Source organism: Aethalodelphis obliquidens, unplaced genomic scaffold (assembly GCF_003676395.1).
Source record: "Aethalodelphis obliquidens isolate GAN/ISIS:26980383/991018 unplaced genomic scaffold, ASM367639v1 scaffold96, whole genome shotgun sequence".
NCBI lineage: Eukaryota > Metazoa > Chordata > Mammalia > Artiodactyla > Delphinidae > Aethalodelphis > Aethalodelphis obliquidens.
This window is the reverse complement of record NW_020838040.1, coordinates 521,588-544,322: the sequence shown is the minus strand read 5'-3', so window position 1 is coordinate 544,322 and position 22,735 is coordinate 521,588. Positions and strand designations below refer to the sequence as shown.

Below are 22,735 nucleotides of genomic sequence, written 5' to 3'. Positions count from 1 at the left end.
GATGCACAGCTGTCATCTGGGAACTTCCTTCATTACTCCTCTTGATTAATGCCCTATTTCTTATCTTCTGTCTTCCTCTGCCTTGTTTATCCACATCACTTTACTGAAGAACAATTAAATAGCTTCTGAAAATGAGTACATGAGAAATAAAATTTTTAGTATTCTCATATTTTATGACTGGATTGATAGGTTGCCTGAGTATACAATCATGCACTAAAAGTAATTTTCACTCAAAGATGAAGGCTTTATTCGACAGACTTCTAGTATCCAGTTATATTTTTAAAATTCCTGTGTCATCTGATTACCACTTATTTATATGTTATTCTTTTTTTCTTTTCAGAATAAGCCTAAGATTTTGCTCTTTACCACTGATGTTCTAAAATGTCATGATGATATGGCATGGTGAGTTTTTTTATTCATTACACTGGACACATGGATCCTTACTATCTAAAGACTTACATCCTTCACCTCTGGGAATTTTACCCATATTATTTCTTTGATGTTTTCCATTTCTCTGTTTTCTCAGTTGTCTCTTCTTAAACTGTTATTTTGATATTGGACTTTATACATTGATTCACAAATTTTATCTTTTCCACCTTTGTATTGTGTTCTAATTTCTAAAAGAGTCCCTAGGGTTTATCTTTCAACTGTTCAATTAAATTGTTGGGGTTGCTCTATTTGACATTTCTAAGAGCTGCTATGTTCTAAAAGTCCCTTTCATATAACATCTTCCATTTGCTCATGAATGCAATGTTTTATCACATAATATTTTTTGCTATCTACCTGAGCATATTAATGACTCTTTTATATTTTGAGAGGGCAGCATATCTTTTTTCTACTCTCTGATTTGCTTTTTATTTTCTCCAAGGTCATTTTACCATTTATTTACTTTTCTGTTTTTTTCTCTGTCTTTAATGTTAAAAGAACTCCTCAACCATCTGGTATTCTTTAGTTGTCTCTTCATCCATAATTGAGTCAATAAAAACTTGATTGGGAGCTCTGTGGTAAGAGCATGCTAATTGAGTGGTGGGTCAGTATAATGCAATGAGGCAACATTCCATATTTTTCACTGAGGAAGTCTCAGACACTTTCTCGGGGACTATTTAGTTTCTCCAAAGGATAATCTTCCACTCTCCTGTATAAGGAGTAAAGCAGTTTTTTCTCTGATTATGTACATTCTGGAGACTAGACTCAGGGAGGGGCAGGAGAAGAGATGAGTAGAGGAAGGCGGGAGAACTCACCAATGCACATCTGTTCTGATTTTAGTCTAACCCCTATCTCCCTTTCTTCACCATTACCACTGTTCTTGAGTCCGTAGTGTCTCTTGAGGCAGTAATCAGGAAGTGATGAGTAGCTACTTGCTGTTATGTGGGTATGAAACCACTATAATCACAGTATGGTCAATCAGCAGGTATTCAGCTCTAAACTTTCTACAGGATGCAAGGTCTTCTTGAGTTCTGCTGGGCAAATCACTGAGCATCTCTTCAGTTTTCATCTTCTGCCAAGTCTGTTCCCTCTTAAGCGATATCATATCATATTTGTCTTTGTCTGACTTACTTCACTCAGTATGACAATCTCTAGGTTTATCCATGTTGCTGCAAATGGCATTATTTCATTCTTTTTTATGACTAATATTCCATTGTATATATGTACCACATCTTTATCCATTCATCTGTCGATGGACACTTCCATGTCCTGGCTATTGTAAATAGTCCTGCAATGAACATTGGGGTGCATGGCTCTTTTTGAATTATGGTTTTCTCAGGGTGTATGCCCAGTAGTGGGAATGCTGGGTCATATAGCAATTATACTTTTAATTTTTTAATGAACCTCCATACTGTTCTCTATAATGGCTGTATCCATTTATATTCCCACAAACAGTGCAAGAGGGTTCCCTTTTCACCACACCCACTCCAGCATTTACTGTTTGTAGATTTTTTGATGATGGTCATTCTGACCGATGTGAGGTGATACCTCATTGTAGTTTTGATTTGCATTTCTCTAGTGATTAGTGATGTTGATCATCCTTTCATGTTCTTGTTGGCAATCAGTATATCTTCTTTGCAGAAATGTCTATTTAGGTCTTCTGCCCATTTTTGGATTAGGTCGTTTGTTTTTTTGATATTGAACAGCATAAGCTGCTTGTACATTTTGGAGATTAATCCTTTGTCAGTTGCTTCATTTGCAAATATTTCTCCCATTCTATGTGTTGTCTTTTCATCTTGTTTATGCTATCATTTGCTGTGCAAATGTTTTTAAGCTTCAATAGGTTCCATTTGTTTAGTTTTTATTTTATTTCCATTCTAGGAGGTGGGTCAAAAAGAATCTTGCTGTGATTTATGTCAAAGAGTGCTCTTCATAAGTTTTCCTCTAGGAGTTCTATAGCATTTGGCCTTACAGGTAGGTTTTTAATAGATTTTGACTTTATTTTTGTGTGTGATGTTAGGAAGTGTTCTAATTTCATTCTTTTACATGTAGCTGTCCAGTTTTCCTAGAACCACTTATTGAAGAGGCTGTATTTTATCCGTTGTATATTCCTGCCTATATTCTCAAAGATAAGGTGACCATATGTGCATGGATTTATCTCTGGGATTTCTATCCTGTTCCATTGATCTATAATTCTGTTCTTGTGCCAGTACCATACTGTCTTGATTACTGTAACTTTGTAGTATAGTCTGATGTCTGGGAGCATGATTCCTCCAGCTCCATTTTTCTTTATCAAGATTGCTTTGGCTATTTGAGGTCTTTTGTGTTTCCATACAAATTGTGAAATATTTTGTTCTAGTTCTGTGAAAGATGCCATTGGTAGTTTGATAGGGATTGCATTGAATCTATAGATTGCTTTGGGTAGTATAAGCGTTTTCACAATGTTGATTCTTCCAATCCAAGAACATGGTATATCTCTCCATCTGTTTGTATGACCTTTAATTTCTTTCATCAGTGTCTTATAGTTTTCTGCATACAGTTCTTTTGTCTCCTTAGGTAGGCTTATTCCTAGGTATTTTATTCATTTGTTGCAATGGTAAATGGGAGTGTTTCCTTAATATCTGTGAAAGAGAAATTAAGGAATGTATAGGAAGGCAAGAGATTTCTGTGCATTAATTTTGTATCCTGCTACTTTACCAAATTCATTGATTAGCTCTAGTAGCTTTCTGTTAGCATCTTTAGGATTCTCTATATGTAGTATCATGTCATATGAAAACAGTGACAGTTTTAATTCTTCTTTTCTGATTTGGAATCCATTTATTTCTTTTTATTCTCTGATTGTTGTGACTAAAACTTCCAAAACTACGTAGAACAATAGTGGTGAGAGTGGACAACTTTGTCTTGTTCTGGATCTTAGAGGAAATGCTTTCAGGTTTCACCATCAAGAATGATGCTAACTGTGCATTTGTCAGATATGGCCTTTATTATGTTGAAGTAAGTTCCCTCTATGCCTACTTTCTGGAGTTTATTTTATCATAAATGTGTGTTGAATTTTGTCAAAAGCTTTGTCTGCATCTATTGCAATGATCATATGGTTTTTCTCCTTCAATTTATTAATATAGTTTATCACATTGATTGACTTGTGTATATTGAAGAATCCTTGCATTTCTTGGATAAACCCCACTTGATCACGGTGTATGATCCTTTTAATGTGCTGTTGGATTCTGTTTGCTGGTATTTTCTTGAGGATTTTTGCATCTACGTTCATCAGTGATATTGGTCTATAGTTTTCTTTCTTCGTGACATCTTTGCCTGGTTTTGGTATCAGGGTGATTGTGGCCTCGTAGAATGAGTTTGTGAATGTTCCTCCCTCTGCTATATTATGGAAGAGTTTGAGAAGGATAGGTGTTAGTTCTTCTCTAAATGTTTGATAGAATTCACCTGTGAAGCCATCTGGTCCTGGGCTTTTGTTTGCTGGAAGATTTTTCTCAGTGTTTCAATTTCAGTGCTTCTGATTGGTCTGTTTATGTTTTCTATTTGTCCCTGGTTCAGTCTCAGGACGTTGTGTTTTTCTAATAATTTGTGCATTTTTTCCCAGTTGTCCATGTTATTGGCATATATTTGCTTGTAGTAATCTCTCATGATCTTTTGTATTTCTGCAGTGTCCATTGTTACTTCTACATTTTCATTTCTAATTTTATTGATTTGAGTCTTTTCCCTTTTTTTTCTTCATGAGTCTGGCTAATGGTTTATCAATTTTGTTTCTTTTCTCAAAGAAGCAGATTTTAGCTTTATTGATTTTTGCTGTTGTGTTTTAGTTTTTATTCCATTTATTTTCTGATCTGATCTTTATGATTTCTTTCATTCTTCTAACTTTGGGTTTTTTTCTTCTTCTCTCTCTAATTGTTTTAGGTATAAGGTTAGGTTCTTTATTTGAGATTTTTCTTCTTTCTTGAGGTAGGATTTTATTGCTATAAACTTCCCTCTTAGAACTTCTTTTGCTGCATCCCATAGGATTTGGGTCGTCCTGTTTTCATGGTCATTTGTTTCTAGGTATGTTTTTTTATTTCCTCCTTGATTTCTTTAATGATCTCTTGGCTATTTATTAGCGTATTGTGTATCCTTCATGTGTTTGTATTTTTTACAGTTTTTTTTCCTGTTATTGATATCTTGTCTCATAGCGATGTGGTCGGAAAAGAAACTTGATACATTTTCAATTTTCTTAAATTTACCAAGGCTTGATTCGTAACACAAGATATGATCTATCCTGGAGAATGTTCCATGGGCACTTGAGAAGAAAGTGTATTCTGTTGTTTTGGATGGAATATCCTTTAAATATCAATTAAGTCCCTCATATTTAATGTATCATTTAAAGCTTGTGTTTCCTTATTTATTTTCATTTTGGATGATCTGTCCATTGGTGAAAGTAGGGTGTTAATATCCCCTACTATGATTGTGTTACTGTTGATTTCCCCTATTATATCTCTTAGCATTTGCCTTATGTATTGAATTGCTCCTATGTTGGGTGCATAAGTATTTACAATTGTTATATGTTATTCTTGGGTTGCTCCCTTGATCATTATGTAGTGTCCTTCTTTGTCTCTTGTGACAGTCTTTATTTTAAAATCTATTTTTTCTGAAATAAGAATTGCTATGCTATCTTTCTTTTGATTTTCATTCACATGGAATATCTTTTCCATCCCTTCACTTTCAGTCTGTATGTGTCCCTAGGTCTGAAGTGCTTCTCTTGTAGACAGTGTATATACTGGTCTTGTTTTTGTATCTATTCAGCCAGTCAGTGTCTTTTGGTTGGAGCATTTAATCCATTTACCTTTAAGGTAATTATCTATATGTATGTTCTTATTACTATTTTCTTAATTGTTATGTTTTTGTTTTTGTATGTCATTTCCTTTTCTTGTGTTTCCTGCCTAGAGATGTTCCTTTAGCATTTGTTATAATGCTGGTTTTATGGTGCTGAATTCTCTTAACTTTCACTTGTCTGTAAAGGTTTTAATTTCTCCTTCAAATCTGAATGAGATCCTTGATGGGTAGAGTAATCTTGGTTGTAGGGTTTTCCTTTTCATCACTTTAAATATGTCCTGCCACTCCCTTCTGGCTTGCAGAGTTTCTGCTAAAAGATCAGCTGTTAACCATATGGGGATTCCCTTGTAGGTTTTTTATTGTTTTTCCCTTTCTGCTTTTAATATTTTTTCCTTGTGTTTAATTTTTGGTAGTTTAATATGTGTCTTGGTGTGTTTCTCCTTGGATTTATCCTGTATGGGACTCTCTGTGCTTCCTGGACTTTATTGACTCTTTCTTTTCCCATGTTAGTGAAGTTTTCAAATTTTCAACTTTCTTAGACCCTTTCTTTTTCTCTTCTTCTTCTGGTAACCCTATAATTCCAATGTTGGTGTATTTAATGTTGTCCCAGAGGTTTCTGAGACCTCTGAATATTTTCTTTTTTTTTTTCTTTATTCTGCTCTTCAGTAGTTATTTCCACTATTTTAAGTTCCAGGTCACTTATCCATTATTCTCCCTCAGTTATTCTGCTATTGATTCATTCTAAAGAATTTTAAATTTCGTTTATTGTGTTGTTCATCAGTGTTTGTATGCTGGTTAGCTCTTGTAGGTCCTTGTTAAATATTTCCTCTATTTTCTCTATTCTATTTCCAAGATTTTGGATCATCTTTACTATCATTACCCTGAATTCTTTTTCAAGTAGACTGCCTATTTCCTCTTCATTTGTTTGGTGTGGTGGGTTTTTACTATTGTACTTCATTTGCTGCATATTCCTCTGTCTTCTCATTTTACTTAACTTACTGTGTTTGGGGTCTCCTTTTGCAGGCTGCAGGTTCGTAGTTCCCATTGTTTTTGCGGTCTACTCCCAGTGTATAAGGTTGGTTCAGTGGCTTGTGTTGCCTCCTGTGGGAGGGGACTAGTGCCTATGTTCTCCTTTATGGGGCTAGATCTTGTCTTTCTGCTGGGCAGGGCCACATCCACTGGTGTGTTTTGGGGTGTCTGTGAAATTAGTATGATTTTAGGCAGTCTCTCTGCTAATGAGTGAGGTTGTGTTCCTCTCTTGCCAGTTGTTTGGCATTGGCATCCAGCACTGGAACTTGCTGGCTGTTGGGTGGAGCTGGGTCTTAGCAGTGAGATGGAGAGATCTGGGAGAGCTCTTGCTGATTAATTTTACATTGGGCCAGGAAGTCTCTGGTGGTCCAGTGTCCTAAACTCAGCTCTCCCACCTCAGAGGGTCAGGCCTGACACCAGGGTGAAGCACCAAGACCCTGTCAGCCGCACAGCTCAGAAAGAAAAGGAGGAAAAGTTAATAATAATAATTTAAAAATTTTTAATTAAGTTATTGAAATAAAAAATAATTTATTAAAATAAAAAGTAATAATAATAAAGAGAGCAACCAAACCAATAAACAAATCCACCAATGATAACAAGCACTAAAATCTATAGTAAGATAAACATAAAAATCAGAAACAAGTCAGTCACAGACAGCAAACCCCCCAGTCTACAATTACTCCCAAAGTCCACTGCCTTATTTTGGGGATGATTCATTTTCTATTCTGATATTCTACAGATGCAGGGTACATCAAATTGATTGTGGGGATTTAATCCACTGCTCCTGTGGCTGCACAGAGAAATTTCCCTTTCTCTTTTTTATTCACACATCTTCTGATTCAGCTTTGGTTTTTGCCCCACCTCTGCTTTTAGGTCACCCTCAGGCATCTTTTCCACTCCCAGAGAGGAGGGGGTTAAAGCAGCGGCTTATTAGGGAGTCCTTGCTCACTCATGCCATGGGGAGGGAGGGCTATGGTAGTTATAACTGGAATACGGGGTAAGCCAGCCATGGCAGAGAGGTTGGTGTGACTTTGCAACAGACTGAGCTGCACTGTGTGTTCTCCTGGGGAAATCATCCCTGGATCATGGGACCCTGGCATTAGCAGGCTTCACAGGCTCCTGGAGGGGGTGGGTGGTGTGTGGATAGTGACCCGTACTTACACATAGGATTCTTGGTTCCTGCAGCAACAGTGTTAGTGTTTCATGCCTGTATGTAGCATTTCATATCAGCCTCTGGTGTCTGAGCTGATAGCTGTGGCTCAAGCCCATCTCTGGAGCTCATTTAGGTGGTGCTCTGCCTTCTGTGGGCAGACAGGGAAGGAATCTCCTCTTCTCACGTGCCCCAAAACAATGGTCTCTTGCCTCTTAGGCAGGTCCCGATTTTTTCCCAGACTCCCTTCCAGCTAGCTGTGGTTCACTAGCCCCCTTCAGGCTGTGTTCACACAGCTAACCCCAGTTCTGTCCCTGGGATCTGATCTCTGAAGCCCAAGCCTCAGTTCCCAGTCCCCACTCTCCCCAGTGGATGAGCATACAAGCCTCTCAGGTTGGCGAGTTCTGGTTGGCAACAAACTTCTGTGTGGGAATCTCTCCACTTTGCCCTCTGTCTCCCTATTGCTGTTCTCTCCTCCATGGCTGTGAAACTTTCCCCCTCACCCACCCCCCGACTCCACCAGTGGAGTGGCTTCATAGTGTGTGGAAACATTTCCTCCTTCACAGCTCCCTCCAAGAGGTGCAGGTCCCATCCTTATTCTTTTGTCTCTGTTTATTTCTTTTTTCTTTTGCCCTACCCAGGTATGTGGGGATTTTATTTCCTTTTGGGAAGTCTGAGACCTTCTGCCAGTGTCCAGTAGGTGTTCTGTAGGAGTTTTTCAACATGTAGATGTATTTTTTGATGTATTTGTGGGGAGGAAGGTGATCTCCACGTCTTACTCTTCCGCCATCTTCCCCTCGTCCAGTACCATAGTCTTTTGATCGTTGTAGTTTTGCAACTTACTCCTCTGCCATCTTGAAGGTTCCCCTTGAATTTCTTTATATAGTCTAAACTCAACCTAACAATTTCCCTGTTACTCTCACCCAAATTCCAAACTCTTGCTGGTAAATAGAAAAATTTTAAAGAAATCATTGTATTGATTTCTGCTTCTGGCTGAGATGGAGTTCCTTGAGGAAAACTATGTTCCTGTTGAGAAAAACCAGATAAAATTCTAAATTGTTTAAAAATAAGAAATAAATTTTTTGAAGCTATCAGAGAATTGTTGAGACAATCAGACCATAAAAAGCCAAAATTACAAAGAAAGTGGTACCATACAGTGTGGGGACATACATTGTAAGTGACTTCCCACACTTTCACCTTATTTTAGATTTTTGCAGATTCCTGGTAGAAAAAAAAAGAAAAAAGAGGAGAATTTAAGAATAGAGCTGTGGCTACAAGGCACAGAATCTTTCAGAACTTTTGTCAATTCCACAGAACTGAAGAACAATTTAGAGTCATAGATGACAAGTCAGTTAAGACTTCACAGACCAAGATCTTGATGAAAAAGTAATCTCTGAGCAGCCAAACTGACACTTGGTTTTCTCTTCCAAAATTAGCAGAATTCTTAAAATGAACAGGGAAAAAGACTAAAAAAAAAGTTGTTAAACAGCAGAGAAATTTTTTAGAAGTCACTTCACTAATCTGAGGGGATAAAAACCAAAGGTCAGAACCTAACAAAGAGGAGGCATACAACATCCCCTCTCTATTTGCCTATGAGCAGAAAAGGTGAACTTCTCTGGAGAAAGATATCATTTGGAGCCTCCACTATTTTTCATATACAGTGTTTGACAATCATTCAAAAATTACAAGGACAGAAAGAAAGAAACATATAATAGAAACAGATTAATGAATGAGAATTTTTGGCATAAAAGCCAAGGATTTAAAAGTAACTGTGATTAATATGTTCAATAATGGAGAAAAGTGACAATATCAAGAATTTAAATTGAAAATTAAACTTCTAAAGTAGAAAATGAAATTGATTACTTAATAGATGGGTATGACAGCAGATAAGAACTGCCAGAGGACAAGATGAAAGGATACATAAATGAGAAAAAGCAATTTATATATAACTATTTTCTCAATTATGTATATAATATGTACATAATCACCAAGCTAAAGTACAGAGAGAAAAACACAGAAAAAAAATCATAATATATGGAACATGTTGAAAAGGCCTAATGTGTAGAATTGGAGTCTAAGAAAGGAAAAGAGAGAAAATGGGCAAGAAGCAAGATGTGAAATGAGAATGATTTAGAATTTTCCAAACCTGATGAAAAACAATAATCTGCTGTATATAATTCCATTCTTATTCTCAACCGGTCTATTGAAGCTGTATGCCTATTTCCAGAGCCACGTCATTGATCCTTGGCCAAACTAGAATAGAATAGAATAGAATAGAATAGAATAGAATAGAATAGAATAGAATAGAATAGAATAGAGTAGAATAGAATAGAGTAGAATAGAATAGAACTAGGGATTAATGTAGTTTTGTGCTAATGTAGTTTTCCAAAACATAACAAGAAAGAAATCTAGTGTATAACATTATAAAAAAGACAAAACTGTAGGAACAGAAATAAAATCAGTGTTTGACAAAGCCTAAACGTGTGGGATTGACTCTTCATGGATATGAAGAAACTTTTTAAGGTAATGGACATTTATATTTCTTGATTGTGGTGGTGGTTACAGAATATTCATTTGCCAAGAATTATATATTTTTTTCTCATTTTTTATTGAAGTATAGTTAATTTACAATGTTGTGTTAGTTTCAAGTGTGCAGCAAAGTGATTCAGTTTCATATATATATATATATATATGTACACTTTTTCAAATTCTTTTCCTTTATAGGTTATTTAGATATTAAGTATAATTCCCTGTGCTATACAGTAGGTTCTTGTTGTTTACATATTTTATATACAGTAGTGTGTATAAGCTAATCCCAAACTCCTTGCTATCCCCTTTAGTAACTGTAAGTTTGTTTTCTATACCTGTGAATCTATTTATTTTGTAAATAAGTTCATTCATATATTTTTTTTGAGATTCCCATGTAAGTGAAATGATATTTGTCTTTGTCTGGCTTACTTCACTTAATATAATAATCTCTAGGTCCATCAATGTTGCTGCAAATGGCATTATTTCATTCTTTTATACAGCTGAGTAGTATTTCATTTTATATATATATATATACCACTTATTTATCCATTCATCTGTCAAAGAATACTTAGGTTGCTTCCATGTCTTGCCTATTGTAAATTGTGCTGCTATCAGCATTGGAGCACATGTATCTTTTCTTTTTATTTATTTATTTATTTATTTATTTATTTATTTATTTTGGCTGCATTGGGTTTTCATTGTTGGGTGCAGGCTTTCTCTAGTTGCAGTGAGCGGGGGCTACTCTTCATTGTGGTGTGTGGACTTCTCATTGCAGTGGCTTCTCTTGTTGTGGAGCATGGGATCTAGGCATGCAGGCTTCAGTAGTTGTGGCATGCAGGCTCAGTAGTTGTGGCTCACAGGCTTAGTTGTTCTGTGACATGTGGGATCTTATCATACCAAGGCCTGAACCCCTGTCCCCTGCATTAGCCAGCAGATTCTTAACCACTGCACCACCAGGAAAGTCACTGGGGTGTATGTAAATTTTCAAATTATGGTTTTCTCTGGAAAAAGCGTGGGATTGCAGGATCATATGGTAACTATATTTTTTGTATTTTAAGGAACCTACATAATGTTCTACATAATGGCAGCACAAATTTACATTCCCACCAACAGTGTAGGAAGGTTCCCTTTTCTACACACCCTCTCCAGAATTTATTGTTTGTAGACTTTTTAATCATGGCCATTCTGACTGGTGTGAGGTGACAGCTCATTCTAGTTTTGATTCACATTTCTCTAATAGTGATATTGAGCACCCTTTCATGTGCATGTTGTCCATCTGTATGTCTTCTTTGCGGAAATGTCTATTTAAGTCTTCTGGCTATTTTTTTTATTTGTTTTGTTTGTTTGTTTGTTTTATAGTAAGCTGTGTGAGCTGTTTGTATATTTTGGAAATTAATCCCTTGTTTGTAATATCATTTACAAATATTTTATCCCAGTCGTTATGTTGTCTTTTTATTTTGTTTATAATTTATTTTGTACTGCAAAAGCTTTTAAGTTTAATTAAGTCTAGTTAGTTTATTTTTGTTTTTATTTCCATCACTCTAGGAGATGGATCCCAAAAAAATATTACTGCAATTTTTGTCAAAGAGTGTTCTGCCTATATTTTCCTCTAGGAGGAAACAGTTCCTCTAGGAGGAAACATAGTACCCAGTTTTACATTTAGGTCTTTGATCCATTTTGAGTTTATTTGTGTATATGGTGTTAGAGAATGTTCTAATTTCATTCTTTTACATGTAGCTGTCCAGTTTTCCCAACATCATTTATTGAAAAGACTCTTTTTTCCATTGTATATTTTTACCTCTTTCTTTGTAGATTAATTGACCATAAATGTGTGGGCTTATTTCTGGCTTCTTTTTTCCTTTTCCATTGATCTATATGTCTGTTTTTGTGCCAGTACCATATTATTTTGATGACTGTAACTTTGTAGTATAGTCTGAAGTCAGGGAACCTTTTTCTTCCAGTTCCATTCTTTCTCAAGATTGTTTTGGCTATTTGGGGTCTTTTGTGTCTCCATACAAATTTTAAGATTTTTTGCTCTAGTTCTGTGAAAAATGCCATTGGTAATTTGATAGGGATTGCATTGAATCTGTAGATTGCCTTGTGTAGTATGGTCATTTTAACAATATTGATTCTTCCAATCCAAGAACACGGTATATCTTTCTATCTGTTTGTGTTGTCTTCAATTTCTTCCTTCAGTGTCATAGTTTTCAGAGTACAGGTCTTTTGCTTCCTTAGGTAGGTTTATTTCTAGATATTTTATCCTTTTTGATGAGGTGGTAAATGAGATTGTTTCTTTAATTTCTCTTTCTGATTGTTCATTGTTAATATGTAGAAATGCACTATATTAATTTTGCATCCAGCAACTTTACCAAATTCATTGATGAGCTCGAGTAGTTTTCTGGTAGCATATTTAGGATTTTGCATCAGGTAATCTGCAAACAGGGACAGCTTTACTTCTTTTCCAATTTGGATTCCTTTTATTTCTTTTTCTTCTCTGATTGCCATGGCTAGAAATTCTAAAACTATATTGAATAAAAGTGGCAAGAGTGGGCATACTTGTCTTGTTCCTGATCTTAGAGGAAATGCTTTCAGCTTTTCACCATTGAGTATTATGTTAGCTGTGTTTTTGTCATATATGGCCTGTATTATGTTGTGATATGTTCCCTCTATGTCCAACTTCTGAAGAGTTTTTATCATAGACCTATACATTTTTAAAGGATAAATTTTACTGCATATGAACTATACTTCAATAAATCTGATATAAAAATTATATGAGAAAAAGTAATATTTTAACTCTTATGTGGATAATTTTAAATTTAGATGGTCATCCAAACAAGAAACACCTGACTTGTCAGATTCAATTAATGTCAGTGAGTAAATAAGCCACTACCTATATTAGCTGAAGAATAACACTGACATTTTAACCACTGGAAATCTTTAGAAATAATAAAACCACATTATGTATCTAGAATGAATCTGACCAGGAGTAAAGAGGTGTAGGTGCATGAGGACAAATGATCCATTTTCCCTGAAATAGAAGAATGCATTTAGAAGTTCCTTGTGGAGGTTATCCAAAGAACTCACCACAAATATGTCCCATTAAAGAGACATGATGGCATTATGCAAAGTGAAATATGTCAGACAGAGAAAAACAAATACTGTATGGTGTCATATGTGGAATCTAAAAAAATACAGAACTTGTATAAATAGAGTAGATTTTTAATTACCAGAGGCAGGAGGTAGGGGTGAGGGAAATGGGTGAATGTGGCAAAAGATTCAAATTTCCAGTTATAAGATAAATAAGTTCTAAGAATGTAATATACAGCATGGTGCCTATAGCTAATGGTGCTGTATTTTATATTTGAAAGTTGCTAAGAGAGTAGTTTTTAAACCTTCTTATCTCATGGAAAAAATGGTAACTATGTGAGTTGATGGATATTAGCTAAACTTAGTGTGGTGATCATTTCACAATATATTCATATATCAAATCATTACATTGTACACCTGAAATGAATACAGTGTTATGCAGCAATTATACTTCAATAAAACTGGGGGGAGAAAAACAAAATAAACAAAAACTAAAGAGGCTGCATTCGGACACTGGATATGATAAGAGAAAGCAATTTCCAGATTCCAATAACATTTGTCTTGTGAAAAATATCCTAAAACAATTTGGAGAAAAAATAAAATAAAAACCTGATCTGACATGAGAATTTATAATCTAAAGTTATCTTATTTAGGCTAAATAACTGTACATTAAGGTGTAAAAATACTACTGTATTCAACTAGGGATATGGCCACAGACCTCACTGACAGTGTTATATAATATATGGCACAAAGTATTAGCTTTCTCAAATTTTGAAATAGTCTAAATTTTAAAAAAACATCTTACCCCAAGAGTTTCAAATAAAGGCTTATGAATCTATATTGGTAATATTATATTTCTTAAACTGGGTAGTTGATACATAGGTGTTTGAATTTTCTTTATAGTTTTTTTTTAGAATATCATAATAAATGGCTGAAAAATCCAAAATATATACTAATTTATTTAAAATTTCCTGAACCCCACACTTAGGATCAACTTGGAGAAGCTAGGAGCAACTTAGTAGTTAAGGGTAAAACTAAACAAACTTTCCTCCTTATTTCCCTACTACCAACCCAATACCCCAGGTCAGAAGTTAGGCCAAGCTGGGAAAAGAGAAGCTTTGAAATGAATGAGAACTGGACTTTTTCATGTTCATAAGAGTGACTGAAAAACTAAGACTTTTGCCAGAGTTTTTGTTCAATGGCAGAGAAGGGAAATTTATCAGAGACTGCCTCAAAGCAGTGATGAGAGAAAAATAAAATTGATTCCTGATTATTCTTCCACTGATTTCAGCCTATTCAATAAAATGGCAATATTCTTATAGTCAAAACAAATGTATGTTTTGGTAATTTTATAGAAAGTCTCAGTGTTATGGCTGATTTTATTATTGAGTTGTCATCATTAAATGTAACCACCATTGTAGGGGAAAAAGAAACTTTTCTACCTGTCTAGTTTCTTTGGCTGGTCTATTAATTAAACTGACATAAGACATTAATAGTAGAAAAACAAATTTAATTTTATATATACATGATCCCATAGAAATATGACTCCAATAAGTGACAAAAGCAGGTAGTTTTACACCTTTTAGCAAATTTGTGAAGAATTGGCAAAACAAAGGGATTTGGGCTTGGGGTAGCAAATTATTGAAAAGTAACAATATTTGCTTATATAACCTTCTTGGCCCTGAATTCTCTAGATATGGTGATAAGGATACCTTTTATCCTCCTGATACAGGAAGGGTAGTTTCACATGGAAGATTTATTTCCTACTTTCAAGGAGACAAAGGAAGATCAGAGTATCTTTGTACCTGCTGTTTCTTAAAGTAATTTTAATTGAAAATAATCAATATTCCAAAGTGGCATATTTTGAGGTGATATATTCTGCTCCTCTTAGGCTGATTTCTGTAGACAATATTGTGATCATGGCTTTTCCTCTTTCCAATAAATTAAATGAAATACATCTGCTTCATTAACTCTCCAAATTCCCTTTTCCTGTACATTTGTTAATTGATGAAGGAAATATTTCTGATACAGTATAGTATGTTTCTAGAAAATAATATTAATTCTTATTTGTATTAACCAATTTGGCTTGAAGCAATCAACACAGTTGGACCACTGCAGATAAGGCAAATCCCACTAGAACACTGGTCTCCAAAGCTGGCTGAGTTTGAGAATCACTGGATATGTTTTTTTTTTTTAAATGACATTCTGACTTACTAGGTCTGGAATGGGGCCTAAGGATCTGTATTTTTGAAAATGTCTCCAGGAGTTTCTATTGTGCAGCCAGGTTTAATGACCACTACTCTAGAGTACTCCTGTTTTTTTAACAGTGAATTTGAAGGAGCAGGCCAAAAAAAGAAAAACAATGTTTCTTTTCACTGTTGTTCACTCAGCTAAGACTTTCAGCACAGATTCTATGTATGTTGTTATCTTTCTCAATGAAATTCTTGATATAAGATAAAAATAAACTCTCCCACTAGGTTTTTTTTCTTCTTCATTATTATTGGAAACATATGTTGTAGAATTAACCAGTATGCAGGCAACATTAAGCTAATGTGTAGTAACAATTTCTGTTCAGAAAAAGCATTCCATCTAGACATCTGAAGGCACATTATAAAATAAAACATACACAGTGTCCTGGTAGAAAGTAAAAATGCAAATTTATAAAAAAATTAAACACTACATCAGAAAATTGTATGCTACACCTCAGTTACCTCTGTCTTATGAAAATCACTAAAACCTCTCACAACTCTATGACTTTTCACCTGCAGTTCCTCCTGTTCAGAAATTTCCTCTGCGTTTTCCTTGTCCAAGAAACCACTCCTTCTCCATTAAAAACTTATGAAGAAAACACAAATGTAAATCTTTATGACCCAGGATTAGGCAATTTTGTTTTGTTATGTTTAGATATGACACCTAAAGCACAAGCAACTGGGGAAAAAATAGAGAAAAGGAATTTTACCCAAATCAAGACCTTCTCTTCTTCAAAGGACTCTCTCAGAAAAAAAAAATGGAAATGAAAAGACAATCCATAGAATGAGAAAAACATTTGCAAATCATATATCTCATAAGGGTCTAGTAATCATAATATATAAAAAATTATTACAACTCAACAATTTAAAGAAAAATAACCCAATTAAAAAATTGGCAAATGATCTGAATAGACATTTCTCCAAAGAAGATATAAAAGTGGCCAATAAGCACATAAAAACAAGTTCAACATCCCATTCCCAATGGGAAATGTAAGTCAAAACCACAATGAGATACCCCTTACACAGAGTAGGATGCCTGTAATCAGAAAAAGATGAACAATAACATGTGATGGAAAGAATGTGGATAAATTGGAACCCCCATACACTGCTGGTAGTAATGTAAAATGGTACAGCCAAACTGTTGGGAAACAGTTTGGTATTTCTTCAAAAAGTTAAACATAAAGTTAGCATGTGATGCAGAAATTTTACTAATAAGTATAGATATGTATCTATGAGAATTTTAAAAATATACACACAAAAATGGGTATGAATTTTCATAACATTATTCATAATAGCAAACAAGTATAAACAACTGAAATGTCCATCAGTTGAATGGATTTTAGAAAATAGATAAACAAATGTAGCTCCATACAATGGACTGTTGTTCAGCCATTAAAAGCCACTGAAACAAGCTACACCATGGATAAAAATTTACAATATTATGCTAAGTGAAAGAAGCCAGAATCAAAAGGACACATATTATGTGATTCCACTGTTGGTTTGCAACCTCAGGAACTTCTTAGGTGAAATCTGAAACTGGCCGCCATACACAGAGGAAAAGGAGAGACCAAAGATAAAAGCAGGCCACTCCAGTTTGGCAGGTGGTAGGTTTAATAAGAGGCTTGTCATGCGCAGTCTCAAGACAAGTGGATCTCTGTATGCATCCTCCAGACACTTAAAATGTTTAAACTACAGAGAGGAGCAGGATTAAGATGGTGAAGTAGAAAAACCCTGAGCTCACCTCCCACCACAAATACATCAAAACTACAATTACATATAGAACAACTCTCTCTGAGACCAACCTGAATACTAGCAGAATGGCTTCTCTAAAACAAAGGTTATAAAGAAAGAACCATACAGAGTCTGGTAGGAGGGAATGAGAAGCAAACTTATCAGGACACACACCCAACTTGGAGAACCAGAAGAAGAGGGGGATATTACAAGCTCAAGCTTCAGGATCCTCCCTAAGGAGCAAGGGCTTCTAGCCCCACACTGAGCACTCCAGTCATGGGATCTGGCACTGGGAAGACAAGCCCTGTTGACTGGTTTGAAAACCAGTGAGACTTACTGGAGGGCTGTAGAAAACCAGAACTCCACTCTTGAGGAGAACACACAAAGACTTGCTTGCCTCAAGTTCCAGTGCAGAGACAGCAAACTGAAAACTTCCTGGTGCTCTTGCTGACATGCCAGGACCACCTCAGCTCACACCCTCTCCCCAGCCCACACCAGAATCCAGCTCCAACCCTCCTACTCCCCCAAATGACATTAACAACATTGCACCTTGGGCTTTTATTGGGCTTCACTCCATCCCCCAGCCCCCAGCCTCACCTTTGGCCAAGACAGCAACCACCATTCATCCAGGGAGAATCAGAGCTCATTCAGAACTGTGCCTCCAGACCCAAGGGTCCTAATTCTGTGCCAGGTCAAGAGGAAAACCACCATCACTCCAGAGAAAAACTGAACATCCTAGAGATCATAGGTCAGCTTCTTGGACCCCAGCCACACCCCCAACAAATGTAGTAACTGCCATTACACCACGGAAAAGATGAGGTTACTCCAGACTGTGGCTCCAACACCAGGGCCCCATGACCTGCAACTCAACAGGTGGCAATAGCCATTGAGTTTTGGAGAAATCCAGGTTGCAACTAGCTCCGGCTCTAGCCCTAGCAGCTGTATCCCTATACCAAACCAAGGTGGTGACTGCCATTTTTCCCAAGGAAAAGATAAGGTCCATGCTCATTTCTGATCCAGCTTCCCCACCAAAATCACTGAGCACACACAGACTGCATAGAGATGTTCCCATCCAAGGACATAATTTCAAGACCAGGATAGGTAACTTTTTCACCTAATTTCATAAAGACAAACAGAGAAAGTTAAAAGAAAAAAGAAGAAAGAGGATAAAATAAAAACATATAGGGAGGAGACAAGATGGCAGAGTAGGACTTGAGCTCACCTCTTCTTATGGAAACACTAAATCACAACTAACTGCTAAACAACCATCAATCATAAAAACCCTGGAACCTACCAAAAAGATACCTTATATCCAAAAGCAAAGAAGAAGCCACAATGAGATAGTAAGAGTGGCACAACTGCAATAAAATCAAATCCCATACACACCAGGTGGGTCACCCACAAACTGGAAAATAATTATACTACAGAAGATTTCTCACAAGAGTGAAAGTTCTGAGCCCCATGTCAGGCTTCCCAGCCTGGGGGTTTGGCAACAGGAGGAGGAGCCTCCAGAAGATCTGGCTTTGAAGACCAGTGAGGTTTGATCACAGGAATTCTACAGGACTAGGGGAAACAGAAACTCCACTCTTGGAGGGTGGACACAATTTCTCATGCACACAAGGACTCAGGGGGAAAAAAGTGGTGAACTCATAAAAGACAGGGCCAGATTTACCTGCTAGTATTGGAGGGTCTCCAGTGAAGGCAGGGGTGGTGGTGGCTGTGGCTAACTGAGGGACAAGGACACTGGTGGTGGCAGTTCTGGGGACTACTTATTGGTGTGAGACCTGTTGGAGTCTGCCATTTTCTCACCAAGACCTGACCCCACCAAATAGCCTGTAAGCTCCAGTTCTGGGATGCCTCAGGCCAAAGAACAAGCAGGTCAAGTACACAACCACACCCATCAGCAGATAGGCTGCTTAAAGTCTTTCTGAATACACAGTTGCCCAATAAACCACACCCACTGACACAGCCCTGTGCACCAGATGGACAAGACACAACTCCATCCACTAGTGGACAAGAACCACTTCCTGTTGCCAGGAAGCCTGCACAGACCTCTTAGACAGCCTCATCCACCAGGTGGCAGACAGCAGAAGCAAGAAGTACTATAACCCTGCAGTCTGAGAAATGGAAATTGCAATCACAGAAACTTAGACAAAATGAGATGGCAGAGGAATATGTCCCAGAAGATGGAACAAAATAAAAGCCAAGAACAAAAAAGTGAAGTGAAGACAGGCAATCTACCAGTAAAAGATTGATAGTAATGATAGTAAAGATGATTCAAGGTTTTGGAAAAAGAATGGAGGAACAGATCAAGAAGATACAAGAAATGTTTAACAAAGATCTAGAAGAACTAAAGAACAATAAAATGACTGAAATGAAAAGTACACTAGAAAAAATCATTAGCAGAATAACTGAGGCAGAAGAACAGATAAGTGACCAGAAGGACAGGATGGTGGAAATCACTGCTGCAGAACAGAATAAAGAAAAAAGAATAAAAAGAAATGAGGACAGTCTCAGAGACATCTGGGACAACATTAAATGCACCAACATTCTGAATATAAGGGTCTCAGAAAAAGAAGAGAGAGAGAAAGGACCTGAGAAAGTATTTGAAGAGATAATAGCTGAAAACTTCCCTAACATGAGATAGGAAACAGTCACTCAAGTCAAAGAAACACAGAGAGTCCCAGGCAAGATAACCCAGGAAGGAACATACTAAGACACATAGTAATCAAAATGACAAAAATTAAAGACAAAGAAAAAATATTAGAAGCAACAAGGGAAAAGCAACAAATAACATACAATAGTACTCCCATAAGGTGATCAGCTGATTTCTCAGGAGAAACTCTATAGACTAGAAGGGAGTGGCATGATATATTTAGTTATGAAATGGAAGAAGCCACAAACAAGAATACTCTAACCAGCAAGGCTATCATTCGTATTCAACAGAGAAATCAAAAGCTTTGCAGACAAGCAAAAGCTAAAAGAATTCAGCACAACCAGAGCAGTTTTGCAACAAATCGTAAAGGAATTTCTCTATGCAAGAAAGAAAGGCCAAAACTAAAATAAGAAAATTACAAATGGGAAAGCTCACCAATAAGGGCAAACATACAGTAAAGGTAAGAAATCATTTGCACAAAAATATGATATCAAAACCAGCAACTATGAGAAGAGGAGAGCAGAAATGTAGGTTATTGGAAATGTATTGGTAATTAAAAAACAAGAAACTTAAAACAATCTTGTTTATATATAGACTGCTATATCAAAAACTCTCAGTAATCAAAAAACAAAAATATGCAATACATAAACACACGAAAAGAAAAAGGAATCTAAACACAACACTAAGTCACAAATCACAAGAGAAGAGATAAAAAAGGGGAAGGGAAGAAAAAACACCTACAAAAACAAATCAGAAATAATTAAACAAATGGCAATAAGAACACACATATCCCCTCAGAATGGGAGAAAATATCTGCAAATGAAGTAACTGACAAAGGATTAATCTCCAAAATTTACAAGCAGCTCATGAGGCTCAATATCAGAAAAACAAAAAACCCAATCCAAAAATGGGCAGAAGACCTAAATAGACATTTCTCCAAAGAAGATATACAGATTGCCAACAAACACATGAAAGAATGCTCAACATCACTAATCATTAGAGAAATGCAAATCAAAACTACAATGAAGTATCAACTCACACCAGTCAGAATGGACACCATCAAAAAATCTATAAACAATAAATGCTGGAGAGGGTGTGGAGAAAATGGAACACTCTTGCACTGTTGGTGGGAATGTAAATTGATACAGCCACTATGGAGAACAGTATGGAGGTTCCTTAAAAAAAACTAAAAATAGTACTATCATATGAACCAGCCATCCCACTACTGGGCATATACCCTGAGAAAACCATAATTCAAAAAGAGTCATGTACCACAATGTTCATTGCAGCTCTATTTACAATAGCCAGGACATGGAAGCAAACTAAGTGTCCATCCACAGATGAATGGATAAAGATGTGGCACATATATAAAATGGAATATTACTCAGCCATAAAAAGAAATGAAACTGAGTTATTTGTAGTGAGGTGGATGGACCTAGAGTTTGTCATACAGAGTGAAGTAAGTCAGAAAGAGAAAAATAAATACTGTATGCTAACACATATATATGGAATCCAAAACAAAAAGGTTCTGAAGAAGCTAGGGGCAGGACAGGAATAAAGATGCAGACATAGAGAATGGACTTGAGGACACAGGGAGGGGGAAGTGTAAGCTAGGATGAAGTGAGAGAGTGGCATGGACTTATATATACCAACAAATGTAAAATATATAGTTAGTGGGAAGCAGCTGCATAGCACAGGGAGATCAGCTCAGTGCTTTGTGACCACCTAGAGGGGTGGGATAAGGAGGGTGGGAGGGAGATGCAATAGGGAGGAGATATGGGAATATATGTATAGCTAATTCACTTTGTTATAAAGCAGAACCTAACACACCATTGTAAAGCAATTATACTCCAATAAAGATATTTTTTAAAAAACACATATCGATAATTACCTTAAATGTAAATGCTCCAATCAAAGGCATAGACTGGCAGAATTGATACAAAAACAAGACCCATATATATGCTCTCTACAAGAGACTCACTTCAGATCTAGGGACACATACAGACTGAAAGTGAGGGGATGGGAAAAGATACTCCATGCAAATGGAAGTAAAAAGAAAGCTGGATTAACAATAATCATATCAGACAAAATAAACTTTAAAATAAAGAATGTTAAAGGGACAAAGAAGGAAACTGAATAATGATCAAGGGATCAATCCAAGAAGAAGGTATAACGATTGTAAAAATATATACACCCAACATAGGATCACATCAATAAATAAGGCAAATACCAAGAAACATAAAAGGAGAAATCAACAGTAACACATAATAGGAGGTGACTTTAACACCCCACTTTCAACAATGGACAGATCATCCAGACAGAAAATCAATAAGAAAACATATGCTTTAAATGACATTAAAACAAATAGACATAATATTTATAGAGCCTTCCATCCAAAAGCAGCAGAATACACATTCTTCTCAAGTGCACATGAAACATTCTCCAGGATAGAAAACATCTTGTATCAGAAATCAAGGCTGGACTAGTTTAAGAAAACTGATATCATATCAAACCTCTTTTCCAACCACAATGCTATGAGATTAGAAATAAACCACAGGGGGAAAAAAGTAAAAAATGCAAACACGTGGAAGCAAAACAATAAGTTACTAAACAACAAATGGGCCACTGAAGAAACCAAAGAAGTAATCAAAACATACCTAGAGACAAATGAAAATAAAAGCACTATGACGCAATACCTATGGGATGCAGAAATAGGAGTTCTAAGAGGGAAGTTTATAGCAATACAGTCTTATCTCAGGAAACAAGAAAAATCTCACATAAATACCTAACCTTACACCCCAAGCAATAGAGAAAGAAGAACAAACAAAACCCAAAGAGAGTAGAAGGAAAGTAATAATAAAGATCAGAGCAGAAATAAATGAAACAGAGATGAAGAAAAAATAGAAAAAAATCAATGAAACGAAAAGCTGGTTCTTTGAGAAGATGAACAAAAGTGATAAAACAATAGCTAGACTCGAAGAAAAAGAGGGAGAGGCCTCAAATCAGTAAAATTAGAAATGAAAAAGGAGAAGTTACAATGGACGCCACAGAAATACA

At 36.1% G+C, this 22,735-nt stretch overlaps 1 long non-coding RNA gene across 1 annotated transcript; it reads left to right on the top strand.

The window, feature by feature from the left end:
• The first annotated feature begins 7,807 nt into the window (after window positions 1–7,807).
• On the top strand, window positions 7,808–20,071 carry LOC113614423 (uncharacterized). The gene is made up of 3 exons (XR_003430617.1): window positions 7,808–7,819; window positions 10,342–10,353; window positions 19,971–20,071. It is a non-coding gene; the product is annotated as an uncharacterized LOC113614423 (long non-coding RNA).
• The last annotated feature ends 2,664 nt before the right edge of the window (window positions 20,072–22,735 follow it).